The 12,740-nt window shown below is 52.1% G+C and overlaps 26 non-coding genes across 26 annotated transcripts; 21 read left to right on the top strand and 5 right to left on the bottom strand.

Annotated features, from left to right (window-relative positions):
• The first annotated feature begins 591 nt into the window (after nucleotides 1-591).
• Trnam-cau lies at nucleotides 592-664 on the top strand. The gene has a single exon. It is a non-coding gene; the product is annotated as a tRNA-Met (tRNA).
• Nucleotides 665-972: 308 nt separating this feature from the next.
• Trnae-uuc lies at nucleotides 973-1,044 on the top strand. Its single transcript has one exon. It is a non-coding gene; the product is annotated as a tRNA-Glu (tRNA).
• A 296-nt stretch (nucleotides 1,045-1,340) lies between these two features.
• On the top strand, nucleotides 1,341-1,413 carry Trnak-uuu. Its single transcript has one exon. It is a non-coding gene; the product is annotated as a tRNA-Lys (tRNA).
• A 139-nt stretch (nucleotides 1,414-1,552) lies between these two features.
• Nucleotides 1,553-1,634, top strand: Trnas-aga. The gene has a single exon. It is a non-coding gene; the product is annotated as a tRNA-Ser (tRNA).
• A 275-nt stretch (nucleotides 1,635-1,909) lies between these two features.
• On the bottom strand, nucleotides 1,910-1,981 carry Trnag-ucc. Its single transcript has one exon. It is a non-coding gene; the product is annotated as a tRNA-Gly (tRNA).
• A 976-nt stretch (nucleotides 1,982-2,957) lies between these two features.
• Trnam-cau lies at nucleotides 2,958-3,030 on the top strand. The gene has a single exon. It is a non-coding gene; the product is annotated as a tRNA-Met (tRNA).
• Nucleotides 3,031-3,338: 308 nt separating this feature from the next.
• On the top strand, nucleotides 3,339-3,410 carry Trnae-uuc. The gene has a single exon. It is a non-coding gene; the product is annotated as a tRNA-Glu (tRNA).
• A 296-nt stretch (nucleotides 3,411-3,706) lies between these two features.
• On the top strand, nucleotides 3,707-3,779 carry Trnak-uuu. Its single transcript has one exon. It is a non-coding gene; the product is annotated as a tRNA-Lys (tRNA).
• A 139-nt stretch (nucleotides 3,780-3,918) lies between these two features.
• On the top strand, nucleotides 3,919-4,000 carry Trnas-aga. Its single transcript has one exon. It is a non-coding gene; the product is annotated as a tRNA-Ser (tRNA).
• Nucleotides 4,001-4,275: 275 nt separating this feature from the next.
• Nucleotides 4,276-4,347, bottom strand: Trnag-ucc. Its single transcript has one exon. It is a non-coding gene; the product is annotated as a tRNA-Gly (tRNA).
• A 976-nt stretch (nucleotides 4,348-5,323) lies between these two features.
• On the top strand, nucleotides 5,324-5,396 carry Trnam-cau. Its single transcript has one exon. It is a non-coding gene; the product is annotated as a tRNA-Met (tRNA).
• A 308-nt stretch (nucleotides 5,397-5,704) lies between these two features.
• Nucleotides 5,705-5,776, top strand: Trnae-uuc. Its single transcript has one exon. It is a non-coding gene; the product is annotated as a tRNA-Glu (tRNA).
• A 296-nt stretch (nucleotides 5,777-6,072) lies between these two features.
• Nucleotides 6,073-6,145, top strand: Trnak-uuu. The gene has a single exon. It is a non-coding gene; the product is annotated as a tRNA-Lys (tRNA).
• Nucleotides 6,146-6,284: 139 nt separating this feature from the next.
• Trnas-aga lies at nucleotides 6,285-6,366 on the top strand. The gene has a single exon. It is a non-coding gene; the product is annotated as a tRNA-Ser (tRNA).
• A 274-nt stretch (nucleotides 6,367-6,640) lies between these two features.
• Nucleotides 6,641-6,712, bottom strand: Trnag-ucc. The gene has a single exon. It is a non-coding gene; the product is annotated as a tRNA-Gly (tRNA).
• A 976-nt stretch (nucleotides 6,713-7,688) lies between these two features.
• Nucleotides 7,689-7,761, top strand: Trnam-cau. The gene has a single exon. It is a non-coding gene; the product is annotated as a tRNA-Met (tRNA).
• Nucleotides 7,762-8,069: 308 nt separating this feature from the next.
• On the top strand, nucleotides 8,070-8,141 carry Trnae-uuc. Its single transcript has one exon. It is a non-coding gene; the product is annotated as a tRNA-Glu (tRNA).
• Nucleotides 8,142-8,437: 296 nt separating this feature from the next.
• On the top strand, nucleotides 8,438-8,510 carry Trnak-uuu. The gene has a single exon. It is a non-coding gene; the product is annotated as a tRNA-Lys (tRNA).
• Nucleotides 8,511-8,649: 139 nt separating this feature from the next.
• Nucleotides 8,650-8,731, top strand: Trnas-aga. Its single transcript has one exon. It is a non-coding gene; the product is annotated as a tRNA-Ser (tRNA).
• Nucleotides 8,732-9,006: 275 nt separating this feature from the next.
• Nucleotides 9,007-9,078, bottom strand: Trnag-ucc. Its single transcript has one exon. It is a non-coding gene; the product is annotated as a tRNA-Gly (tRNA).
• A 976-nt stretch (nucleotides 9,079-10,054) lies between these two features.
• On the top strand, nucleotides 10,055-10,127 carry Trnam-cau. The gene has a single exon. It is a non-coding gene; the product is annotated as a tRNA-Met (tRNA).
• A 308-nt stretch (nucleotides 10,128-10,435) lies between these two features.
• On the top strand, nucleotides 10,436-10,507 carry Trnae-uuc. The gene has a single exon. It is a non-coding gene; the product is annotated as a tRNA-Glu (tRNA).
• Nucleotides 10,508-10,803: 296 nt separating this feature from the next.
• Nucleotides 10,804-10,876, top strand: Trnak-uuu. The gene has a single exon. It is a non-coding gene; the product is annotated as a tRNA-Lys (tRNA).
• A 139-nt stretch (nucleotides 10,877-11,015) lies between these two features.
• On the top strand, nucleotides 11,016-11,097 carry Trnas-aga. The gene has a single exon. It is a non-coding gene; the product is annotated as a tRNA-Ser (tRNA).
• Nucleotides 11,098-11,372: 275 nt separating this feature from the next.
• Nucleotides 11,373-11,444, bottom strand: Trnag-ucc. The gene has a single exon. It is a non-coding gene; the product is annotated as a tRNA-Gly (tRNA).
• Nucleotides 11,445-12,420: 976 nt separating this feature from the next.
• Trnam-cau lies at nucleotides 12,421-12,493 on the top strand. Its single transcript has one exon. It is a non-coding gene; the product is annotated as a tRNA-Met (tRNA).
• The last annotated feature ends 247 nt before the right edge of the window (nucleotides 12,494-12,740 follow it).

Here is a 12,740-nt window from a genome sequence, read left to right as displayed (position 1 = left end):
TAATCTTAAGGCTTGCCGGCACGATAGCTCAGCGTGTTCGGTCTGAGAGTTATCTGCCCTCTGTAATAAAAGACCGAGTCAACGATGAACTTGAACGGGCGCCATCGGACGTCCGCCCCCAACAAATGCAACGAAAGAAATGAGAAGAAAAAAAAAATTGGTGAATGCTCGCTTAGCATGCGGACGGCCCGGGTTCGATTCCCGGCCGATGCATCGTTCTGCTGTTCTCGCTATAATGCTGCCGCGCCGATTCCTCGCCTGAGCTGCGTCAGCCTCAGGAATGTATAGCAGGATTCGCTGTGAGAGGAACCATACACGCAGCACGCAATAGACCGTACTTGAACGGTCGCATGCTATTTCTGAACTCTGACGTCGGCCTGTCCCAACAGGCCGCTGTGTTCAGGTGCCGCAAGGGCGATGTACTGTAACCTCAGGCAGTGCTGCGTTCCGTTGAAAAAGCTGCGGCAGCAGTTTAATCTAGCAAGTAGGGAAAGCACGTGTAGCAACACAACAGATTCTTGAGAAAGCGCGAACTGTCTAATCTCTAATATGAGAGACTTACCAAGTTTCCTGTAACGTTACTTGCACCGTGCCTCGGTAGCGCAGTAGGTAGCGCGTAAGTCTCATAATCTTAAGGTCGTGAGTTCGATCCTCACCCCGGGCATTTAATTTGCTGTACATCATGGCTGAATTAACGGCGTTGCTGTTGCTAGGGAACGAACTTAATTGTCGTTCGTTATCCATAAGGAGTCTACGCCTCAGCGTCAATACGTTTATTTCCAATTATGACAACGTACAACTTTGATCTTTCTCTTCCCTTGTTAGGAGTAAAATAATGAATAGTCAATTTCGGGCTGTGCGCCATGCCAGTCTGTAGGCTCAAATATGCTCGCAAACGGAGAACTGCACTGAGTCCAGATTCAGCACGAAATACGAGAGGAGACGGAGAAAACCTGACGCTTATCGAGCAAATCCGGTGTGGTCTAGTGGCTAGGATACCTGGCTTTCACCCAGGAGGCCCTGGTTCGATTCCCGGTACCGGAACGGAAGTTTTTGCGCACACAACGCTCCATGTTTTGGCCTTCGAACTGTCGTTTGTCGCCCACCTTCCGAAGCTTCGACCGAACGTAATCGGGGAAAACAGGCACATGATGCAATTACTGTCGGCACCGGAATAAAGGGAGAAGAGGCACTGGTCCGTTGTTGGGCTGCTACCAGCGTCAGTGGGAAGTCGGTGAAGTCGCCAGTTGCGCCAGAAGCCAGAAATTACCGTAGTACGCCTACAAACGCGTTCCAGTTATTTACATTGCTTGCAGCCGCTCCGTCCACAACGAGCGTGAGCCCGGATAGCTCAGTCGGTAGAGCATTAGGCTTTTAACCTAAGGGTCCAGGGTTCAAGTCCCTGTCCGGGCGGAGATTTTAACGTTTCCGTAATGGCTCGTCTCGTAGCGATGGTAGCCCTGCCGTAATCAGTGCACGGAGTTCGTTTCCTGTCAACATTCTGCGCAGACCGGTTGGATTTTTCACGATTCCTGGGAAACTTGGGTTACGAGCAGTCGTGGCCGAGTGGTTAAGGCGTCTGACTAGAAATCAGATTCCCTCTGGGAGCGTAGGTTCGAGTCCTACCGACTGCGTCGGATTTTTCTTTTTTTGTTTAAGAACAACGAGCAGAAAATTTCGCAGATTGCCTGTCGTTTTGGTACCTCTCCACACCTCGCCTCTCACAGCCGTTTATAGTGCCTGTCCTTTTGATAAGGGCGAATTCCAAGCGTCAGCTTTCGCGTCAGCCGAGCAAAGTCGGGACAAGTCGGGACATACTACAGGATGGTCTGCGTGGAGCTACGACGAAAAAAACCTTCATTTAACAGCACGCGGCTCACATACTCATACGAAAAAAACTAGCGCCACTTGCGGTGGCCGGGAATCGATCCCGGATCAACTGCTTGGAAGGCAACTATGCTCACCATTACACCACCACCGCACAGCCGCTGCTCGCAACGCCCCGCTGTGTCGGCTTCCTGCCCGCCAGCAGCGGCCCACGGTGATAGTAGCTGCAGGCGCTTTTCGAGGTAGGAGGGTGCATCCACACGCATTCGGGTAGCGCCTCCACGCACGCTGCGTCTTTGGGCAAGACTAGTCGCCGCGGCCGCAAGGTTACTCACACGATAGAGATGAGCATTCGTTTTAAGGCAGTGTAGTGGAGCACTCCGCGTGTGTAGCACTTTTTTCGGTTGTATCCGACGTCGCTGGGTGGCAATCCCACTTTCCCCTGCAGAAAAGTGCTCGGGAAGCACGGGCAGCTTGACGAGCATCGCTGGTTCAATGGCATGTGCCTCAGTAGTGCAGTAGGCAGCGCGTAAGTCTCATAATCTTAAGGCTTGCCGGCACGATAGCTCAGCGTGTTCGGTCTGAGAGTTATCTGCCCTCTGTAATAAAAGACCGAGTCAACGATGAACTTGAACGGGCGCCATCGGACGTCCGCCCCCAACAAATGCAACGAAAGAAATGAGAAGAAAAAAAAAATTGGTGAATGCTCGCTTAGCATGCGGACGGCCCGGGTTCGATTCCCGGCCGATGCATCGTTCTGCTGTTCTCGCTATAATGCTGCCGCGCCGATTCCTCGCCTGAGCTGCGTCAGCCTCAGGAATGTATAGCAGGATTCGCTGTGAGAGGAACCATACACGCAGCACGCAATAGACCGTACTTGAACGGTCGCATGCTATTTCTGAACTCTGACGTCGGCCTGTCCCAACAGGCCGCTGTGTTCAGGTGCCGCAAGGGCGATGTACTGTAACCTCAGGCAGTGCTGCGTTCCGTTGAAAAAGCTGCGGCAGCAGTTTAATCTAGCAAGTAGGGAAAGCACGTGTAGCAACACAACAGATTCTTGAGAAAGCGCGAACTGTCTAATCTCTAATATGAGAGACTTACCAAGTTTCCTGTAACGTTACTTGCACCGTGCCTCGGTAGCGCAGTAGGTAGCGCGTAAGTCTCATAATCTTAAGGTCGTGAGTTCGATCCTCACCCCGGGCATTTAATTTGCTGTACATCATGGCTGAATTAACGGCGTTGCTGTTGCTAGGGAACGAACTTAATTGTCGTTCGTTATCCATAAGGAGTCTACGCCTCAGCGTCAATACGTTTATTTCCAATTATGACAACGTACAACTTTGATCTTTCTCTTCCCTTGTTAGGAGTAAAATAATGAATAGTCAATTTCGGGCTGTGCGCCATGCCAGTCTGTAGGCTCAAATATGCTCGCAAACGGAGAACTGCACTGAGTCCAGATTCAGCACGAAATACGAGAGGAGACGGAGAAAACCTGACGCTTATCGAGCAAATCCGGTGTGGTCTAGTGGCTAGGATACCTGGCTTTCACCCAGGAGGCCCTGGTTCGATTCCCGGTACCGGAACGGAAGTTTTTGCGCACACAACGCTCCATGTTTTGGCCTTCGAACTGTCGTTTGTCGCCCACCTTCCGAAGCTTCGACCGAACGTAATCGGGGAAAACAGGCACATGATGCAATTACTGTCGGCACCGGAATAAAGGGAGAAGAGGCACTGGTCCGTTGTTGGGCTGCTACCAGCGTCAGTGGGAAGTCGGTGAAGTCGCCAGTTGCGCCAGAAGCCAGAAATTACCGTAGTACGCCTACAAACGCGTTCCAGTTATTTACATTGCTTGCAGCCGCTCCGTCCACAACGAGCGTGAGCCCGGATAGCTCAGTCGGTAGAGCATTAGGCTTTTAACCTAAGGGTCCAGGGTTCAAGTCCCTGTCCGGGCGGAGATTTTAACGTTTCCGTAATGGCTCGTCTCGTAGCGATGGTAGCCCTGCCGTAATCAGTGCACGGAGTTCGTTTCCTGTCAACATTCTGCGCAGACCGGTTGGATTTTTCACGATTCCTGGGAAACTTGGGTTACGAGCAGTCGTGGCCGAGTGGTTAAGGCGTCTGACTAGAAATCAGATTCCCTCTGGGAGCGTAGGTTCGAGTCCTACCGACTGCGTCGGATTTTTCTTTTTTTGTTTAAGAACAACGAGCAGAAAATTTCGCAGATTGCCTGTCGTTTTGGTACCTCTCCACACCTCGCCTCTCACAGCCGTTTATAGTGCCTGTCCTTTTGATAAGGGCGAATTCCAAGCGTCAGCTTTCGCGTCAGCCGAGCAAAGTCGGGACAAGTCGGGACATACTACAGGATGGTCTGCGTGGAGCTACGACGAAAAAAACCTTCATTTAACAGCACGCGGCTCACATACTCATACGAAAAAAACTAGCGCCACTTGCGGTGGCCGGGAATCGATCCCGGATCAACTGCTTGGAAGGCAACTATGCTCACCATTACACCACCACCGCACAGCCGCTGCTCGCAACGCCCCGCTGTGTCGGCTTCCTGCCCGCCAGCAGCGGCCCACGGTGATAGTAGCTGCAGGCGCTTTTCGAGGTAGGAGGGTGCATCCACACGCATTCGGGTAGCGCCTCCACGCACGCTGCGTCTTTGGGCAAGACTAGTCGCCGCGGCCGCAAGGTTACTCACACGATAGAGATGAGCATTCGTTTTAAGGCAGTGTAGTGGAGCACTCCGCGTGTGTAGCACTTTTTTCGGTTGTATCCGACGTCGCTGGGTGGCAATCCCACTTTCCCCTGCAGAAAAGTGCTCGGGAAGCACGGGCAGCTTGACGAGCATCGCTGGTTCAATGGCATGTGCCTCAGTAGTGCAGTAGGCAGCGCGTAAGTCTCATAATCTTAAGGCTTGCCGGCACGATAGCTCAGCGTGTTCGGTCTGAGAGTTATCTGCCCTCTGTAATAAAAGACCGAGTCAACGATGAACTTGAACGGGCGCCATCGGACGTCCGCCCCCAACAAATGCAACGAAAGAAATGAGAAGAAAAAAAAAATTGGTGAATGCTCGCTTAGCATGCGGACGGCCCGGGTTCGATTCCCGGCCGATGCATCGTTCTGCTGTTCTCGCTATAATGCTGCCGCGCCGATTCCTCGCCTGAGCTGCGTCAGCCTCAGGAATGTATAGCAGGATTCGCTGTGAGAGGAACCATACACGCAGCACGCAATAGACCGTACTTGAACGGTCGCATGCTATTTCTGAACTCTGACGTCGGCCTGTCCCAACAGGCCGCTGTGTTCAGGTGCCGCAAGGGCGATGTACTGTAACCTCAGGCAGTGCTGCGTTCCGTTGAAAAAGCTGCGGCAGCAGTTTAATCTAGCAAGTAGGGAAAGCACGTGTAGCAACACAACAGATTCTTGAGAAAGCGCGAACTGTCTAATCTCTAATATGAGAGACTTACCAAGTTTCCTGTAACGTTACTTGCACCGTGCCTCGGTAGCGCAGTAGGTAGCGCGTAAGTCTCATAATCTTAAGGTCGTGAGTTCGATCCTCACCCCGGGCATTTAATTTGCTGTACATCATGGCTGAATTAACGGCGTTGCTGTTGCTAGGGAACGAACTTAATTGTCGTTCGTTATCCATAAGGAGTCTACGCCTCAGCGTCAATACGTTTATTTCCAATTATGACAACGTACAACTTTGATCTTTCTCTTCCCTTGTTAGGAGTAAAATAATGAATAGTCAATTTCGGGCTGTGCGCCATGCCAGTCTGTAGGCTCAAATATGCTCGCAAACGGAGAACTGCACTGAGTCCAGATTCAGCACGAAATACGAGAGGAGACGGAGAAAACCTGACGCTTATCGAGCAAATCCGGTGTGGTCTAGTGGCTAGGATACCTGGCTTTCACCCAGGAGGCCCTGGTTCGATTCCCGGTACCGGAACGGAAGTTTTTGCGCACACAACGCTCCATGTTTTGGCCTTCGAACTGTCGTTTGTCGCCCACCTTCCGAAGCTTCGACCGAACGTAATCGGGGAAAACAGGCACATGATGCAATTACTGTCGGCACCGGAATAAAGGGAGAAGAGGCACTGGTCCGTTGTTGGGCTGCTACCAGCGTCAGTGGGAAGTCGGTGAAGTCGCCAGTTGCGCCAGAAGCCAGAAATTACCGTAGTACGCCTACAAACGCGTTCCAGTTATTTACATTGCTTGCAGCCGCTCCGTCCACAACGAGCGTGAGCCCGGATAGCTCAGTCGGTAGAGCATTAGGCTTTTAACCTAAGGGTCCAGGGTTCAAGTCCCTGTCCGGGCGGAGATTTTAACGTTTCCGTAATGGCTCGTCTCGTAGCGATGGTAGCCCTGCCGTAATCAGTGCACGGAGTTCGTTTCCTGTCAACATTCTGCGCAGACCGGTTGGATTTTTCACGATTCCTGGGAAACTTGGGTTACGAGCAGTCGTGGCCGAGTGGTTAAGGCGTCTGACTAGAAATCAGATTCCCTCTGGGAGCGTAGGTTCGAGTCCTACCGACTGCGTCGGATTTTTCTTTTTTGTTTAAGAACAACGAGCAGAAAATTTCGCAGATTGCCTGTCGTTTTGGTACCTCTCCACACCTCGCCTCTCACAGCCGTTTATAGTGCCTGTCCTTTTGATAAGGGCGAATTCCAAGCGTCAGCTTTCGCGTCAGCCGAGCAAAGTCGGGACAAGTCGGGACATACTACAGGATGGTCTGCGTGGAGCTACGACGAAAAAAACCTTCATTTAACAGCACGCGGCTCACATACTCATACGAAAAAAACTAGCGCCACTTGCGGTGGCCGGGAATCGATCCCGGATCAACTGCTTGGAAGGCAACTATGCTCACCATTACACCACCACCGCACAGCCGCTGCTCGCAACGCCCCGCTGTGTCGGCTTCCTGCCCGCCAGCAGCGGCCCACGGTGATAGTAGCTGCAGGCGCTTTTCGAGGTAGGAGGGTGCATCCACACGCATTCGGGTAGCGCCTCCACGCACGCTGCGTCTTTGGGCAAGACTAGTCGCCGCGGCCGCAAGGTTACTCACACGATAGAGATGAGCATTCGTTTTAAGGCAGTGTAGTGGAGCACTCCGCGTGTGTAGCACTTTTTTCGGTTGTATCCGACGTCGCTGGGTGGCAATCCCACTTTCCCCTGCAGAAAAGTGCTCGGGAAGCACGGGCAGCTTGACGAGCATCGCTGGTTCAATGGCATGTGCCTCAGTAGTGCAGTAGGCAGCGCGTAAGTCTCATAATCTTAAGGCTTGCCGGCACGATAGCTCAGCGTGTTCGGTCTGAGAGTTATCTGCCCTCTGTAATAAAAGACCGAGTCAACGATGAACTTGAACGGGCGCCATCGGACGTCCGCCCCCAACAAATGCAACGAAAGAAATGAGAAGAAAAAAAAAATTGGTGAATGCTCGCTTAGCATGCGGACGGCCCGGGTTCGATTCCCGGCCGATGCATCGTTCTGCTGTTCTCGCTATAATGCTGCCGCGCCGATTCCTCGCCTGAGCTGCGTCAGCCTCAGGAATGTATAGCAGGATTCGCTGTGAGAGGAACCATACACGCAGCACGCAATAGACCGTACTTGAACGGTCGCATGCTATTTCTGAACTCTGACGTCGGCCTGTCCCAACAGGCCGCTGTGTTCAGGTGCCGCAAGGGCGATGTACTGTAACCTCAGGCAGTGCTGCGTTCCGTTGAAAAAGCTGCGGCAGCAGTTTAATCTAGCAAGTAGGGAAAGCACGTGTAGCAACACAACAGATTCTTGAGAAAGCGCGAACTGTCTAATCTCTAATATGAGAGACTTACCAAGTTTCCTGTAACGTTACTTGCACCGTGCCTCGGTAGCGCAGTAGGTAGCGCGTAAGTCTCATAATCTTAAGGTCGTGAGTTCGATCCTCACCCCGGGCATTTAATTTGCTGTACATCATGGCTGAATTAACGGCGTTGCTGTTGCTAGGGAACGAACTTAATTGTCGTTCGTTATCCATAAGGAGTCTACGCCTCAGCGTCAATACGTTTATTTCCAATTATGACAACGTACAACTTTGATCTTTCTCTTCCCTTGTTAGGAGTAAAATAATGAATAGTCAATTTCGGGCTGTGCGCCATGCCAGTCTGTAGGCTCAAATATGCTCGCAAACGGAGAACTGCACTGAGTCCAGATTCAGCACGAAATACGAGAGGAGACGGAGAAAACCTGACGCTTATCGAGCAAATCCGGTGTGGTCTAGTGGCTAGGATACCTGGCTTTCACCCAGGAGGCCCTGGTTCGATTCCCGGTACCGGAACGGAAGTTTTTGCGCACACAACGCTCCATGTTTTGGCCTTCGAACTGTCGTTTGTCGCCCACCTTCCGAAGCTTCGACCGAACGTAATCGGGGAAAACAGGCACATGATGCAATTACTGTCGGCACCGGAATAAAGGGAGAAGAGGCACTGGTCCGTTGTTGGGCTGCTACCAGCGTCAGTGGGAAGTCGGTGAAGTCGCCAGTTGCGCCAGAAGCCAGAAATTACCGTAGTACGCCTACAAACGCGTTCCAGTTATTTACATTGCTTGCAGCCGCTCCGTCCACAACGAGCGTGAGCCCGGATAGCTCAGTCGGTAGAGCATTAGGCTTTTAACCTAAGGGTCCAGGGTTCAAGTCCCTGTCCGGGCGGAGATTTTAACGTTTCCGTAATGGCTCGTCTCGTAGCGATGGTAGCCCTGCCGTAATCAGTGCACGGAGTTCGTTTCCTGTCAACATTCTGCGCAGACCGGTTGGATTTTTCACGATTCCTGGGAAACTTGGGTTACGAGCAGTCGTGGCCGAGTGGTTAAGGCGTCTGACTAGAAATCAGATTCCCTCTGGGAGCGTAGGTTCGAGTCCTACCGACTGCGTCGGATTTTTCTTTTTTTGTTTAAGAACAACGAGCAGAAAATTTCGCAGATTGCCTGTCGTTTTGGTACCTCTCCACACCTCGCCTCTCACAGCCGTTTATAGTGCCTGTCCTTTTGATAAGGGCGAATTCCAAGCGTCAGCTTTCGCGTCAGCCGAGCAAAGTCGGGACAAGTCGGGACATACTACAGGATGGTCTGCGTGGAGCTACGACGAAAAAAACCTTCATTTAACAGCACGCGGCTCACATACTCATACGAAAAAAACTAGCGCCACTTGCGGTGGCCGGGAATCGATCCCGGATCAACTGCTTGGAAGGCAACTATGCTCACCATTACACCACCACCGCACAGCCGCTGCTCGCAACGCCCCGCTGTGTCGGCTTCCTGCCCGCCAGCAGCGGCCCACGGTGATAGTAGCTGCAGGCGCTTTTCGAGGTAGGAGGGTGCATCCACACGCATTCGGGTAGCGCCTCCACGCACGCTGCGTCTTTGGGCAAGACTAGTCGCCGCGGCCGCAAGGTTACTCACACGATAGAGATGAGCATTCGTTTTAAGGCAGTGTAGTGGAGCACTCCGCGTGTGTAGCACTTTTTTCGGTTGTATCCGACGTCGCTGGGTGGCAATCCCACTTTCCCCTGCAGAAAAGTGCTCGGGAAGCACGGGCAGCTTGACGAGCATCGCTGGTTCAATGGCATGTGCCTCAGTAGTGCAGTAGGCAGCGCGTAAGTCTCATAATCTTAAGGCTTGCCGGCACGATAGCTCAGCGTGTTCGGTCTGAGAGTTATCTGCCCTCTGTAATAAAAGACCGAGTCAACGATGAACTTGAACGGGCGCCATCGGACGTCCGCCCCCAACAAATGCAACGAAAGAAATGAGAAGAAAAAAAAAATTGGTGAATGCTCGCTTAGCATGCGGACGGCCCGGGTTCGATTCCCGGCCGATGCATCGTTCTGCTGTTCTCGCTATAATGCTGCCGCGCCGATTCCTCGCCTGAGCTGCGTCAGCCTCAGGAATGTATAGCAGGATTCGCTGTGAGAGGAACCATACACGCAGCACGCAATAGACCGTACTTGAACGGTCGCATGCTATTTCTGAACTCTGACGTCGGCCTGTCCCAACAGGCCGCTGTGTTCAGGTGCCGCAAGGGCGATGTACTGTAACCTCAGGCAGTGCTGCGTTCCGTTGAAAAAGCTGCGGCAGCAGTTTAATCTAGCAAGTAGGGAAAGCACGTGTAGCAACACAACAGATTCTTGAGAAAGCGCGAACTGTCTAATCTCTAATATGAGAGACTTACCAAGTTTCCTGTAACGTTACTTGCACCGTGCCTCGGTAGCGCAGTAGGTAGCGCGTAAGTCTCATAATCTTAAGGTCGTGAGTTCGATCCTCACCCCGGGCATTTAATTTGCTGTACATCATGGCTGAATTAACGGCGTTGCTGTTGCTAGGGAACGAACTTAATTGTCGTTCGTTATCCATAAGGAGTCTACGCCTCAGCGTCAATACGTTTATTTCCAATTATGACAACGTACAACTTTGATCTTTCTCTTCCCTTGTTAGGAGTAAAATAATGAATAGTCAATTTCGGGCTGTGCGCCATGCCAGTCTGTAGGCTCAAATATGCTCGCAAACGGAGAACTGCACTGAGTCCAGATTCAGCACGAAATACGAGAGGAGACGGAGAAAACCTGACGCTTATCGAGCAAATCCGGTGTGGTCTAGTGGCTAGGATACCTGGCTTTCACCCAGGAGGCCCTGGTTCGATTCCCGGTACCGGAACGGAAGTTTTTGCGCACACAACGCTCCATGTTTTGGCCTTCGAACTGTCGTTTGTCGCCCACCTTCCGAAGCTTCGACCGAACGTAATCGGGGAAAACAGGCACATGATGCAATTACTGTCGGCACCGGAATAAAGGGAGAAGAGGCACTGGTCCGTTGTTGGGCTGCTACCAGCGTCAGTGGGAAGTCGGTGAAGTCGCCAGTTGCGCCAGAAGCCAGAAATTACCGTAGTACGCCTACAAACGCGTTCCAGTTATTTACATTGCTTGCAGCCGCTCCGTCCACAACGAGCGTGAGCCCGGATAGCTCAGTCGGTAGAGCATTAGGCTTTTAACCTAAGGGTCCAGGGTTCAAGTCCCTGTCCGGGCGGAGATTTTAACGTTTCCGTAATGGCTCGTCTCGTAGCGATGGTAGCCCTGCCGTAATCAGTGCACGGAGTTCGTTTCCTGTCAACATTCTGCGCAGACCGGTTGGATTTTTCACGATTCCTGGGAAACTTGGGTTACGAGCAGTCGTGGCCGAGTGGTTAAGGCGTCTGACTAGAAATCAGATTCCCTCTGGGAGCGTAGGTTCGAGTCCTACCGACTGCGTCGGATTTTTCTTTTTTTGTTTAAGAACAACGAGCAGAAAATTTCGCAGATTGCCTGTCGTTTTGGTACCTCTCCACACCTCGCCTCTCACAGCCGTTTATAGTGCCTGTCCTTTTGATAAGGGCGAATTCCAAGCGTCAGCTTTCGCGTCAGCCGAGCAAAGTCGGGACAAGTCGGGACATACTACAGGATGGTCTGCGTGGAGCTACGACGAAAAAAACCTTCATTTAACAGCACGCGGCTCACATACTCATACGAAAAAAACTAGCGCCACTTGCGGTGGCCGGGAATCGATCCCGGATCAACTGCTTGGAAGGCAACTATGCTCACCATTACACCACCACCGCACAGCCGCTGCTCGCAACGCCCCGCTGTGTCGGCTTCCTGCCCGCCAGCAGCGGCCCACGGTGATAGTAGCTGCAGGCGCTTTTCGAGGTAGGAGGGTGCATCCACACGCATTCGGGTAGCGCCTCCACGCACGCTGCGTCTTTGGGCAAGACTAGTCGCCGCGGCCGCAAGGTTACTCACACGATAGAGATGAGCATTCGTTTTAAGGCAGTGTAGTGGAGCACTCCGCGTGTGTAGCACTTTTTTCGGTTGTATCCGACGTCGCTGGGTGGCAATCCCACTTTCCCCTGCAGAAAAGTGCTCGGGAAGCACGGGCAGCTTGACGAGCATCGCTGGTTCAATGGCATGTGCCTCAGTAGTGCAGTAGGCAGCGCGTAAGTCTCATAATCTTAAGGCTTGCCGGCACGATAGCTCAGCGTGTTCGGTCTGAGAGTTATCTGCCCTCTGTAATAAAAGACCGAGTCAACGATGAACTTGAACGGGCGCCATCGGACGTCCGCCCCCAACAAATGCAACGAAAGAAATGAGAAGAAAAAAAAAATTGGTGAATGCTCGCTTAGCATGCGGACGGCCCGGGTTCGATTCCCGGCCGATGCATCGTTCTGCTGTTCTCGCTATAATGCTGCCGCGCCGATTCCTCGCCTGAGCTGCGTCAGCCTCAGGAATGTATAGCAGGATTCGCTGTGAGAGGAACCATACACGCAGCACGCAATAGACCGTACTTGAACGGTCGCATGCTATTTCTGAACTCTGACGTCGGCCTGTCCCAACAGGCCGCTGTGTTCAGGTGCCGCAAGGGCGATGTACTGTAACCTCAGGCAGTGCTGCGTTCCGTTGAAAAAGCTGCGGCAGCAGTTTAATCTAGCAAGTAGGGAAAGCACGTGTAGCAACACAACAGATTCTTGAGAAAGCGCGAACTGTCTAATCTCTAATATGAGAGACTTACCAAGTTTCCTGTAACGTTACTTGCACCGTGCCTCGGTAGCGCAGTAGGTAGCGCGTAAGTCTCATAATCTTAAGGTCGTGAGTTCGATCCTCACCCCGGGCATTTAATTTGCTGTACATCATGGCTGAATTAACGGCGTTGCTGTTGCTAGGGAACGAACTTAATTGTCGTTCGTTATCCATAAGGAGTCTACGCCTCAGCGTCAATACGTTTATTTCCAATTATGACAACGTACAACTTTGATCTTTCTCTTCCCTTGTTAGGAGTAAAATAATGAATAGTCAATTTCGGGCTGTGCGCCATGCCAGTCTGTAGGCTCAAATATGCTCGCAAACGGAGAACTGCACTG

The sequence above is a fragment of the Schistocerca piceifrons genome, unplaced genomic scaffold (genome assembly GCF_021461385.2).
Source record: "Schistocerca piceifrons isolate TAMUIC-IGC-003096 unplaced genomic scaffold, iqSchPice1.1 HiC_scaffold_1423, whole genome shotgun sequence".
Taxonomy (NCBI): Eukaryota; Metazoa; Arthropoda; class Insecta; order Orthoptera; family Acrididae; genus Schistocerca; species Schistocerca piceifrons.
Note: the sequence above shows the minus strand (reverse complement) of the source record. Positions and strands in the feature narration are given on the sequence as shown.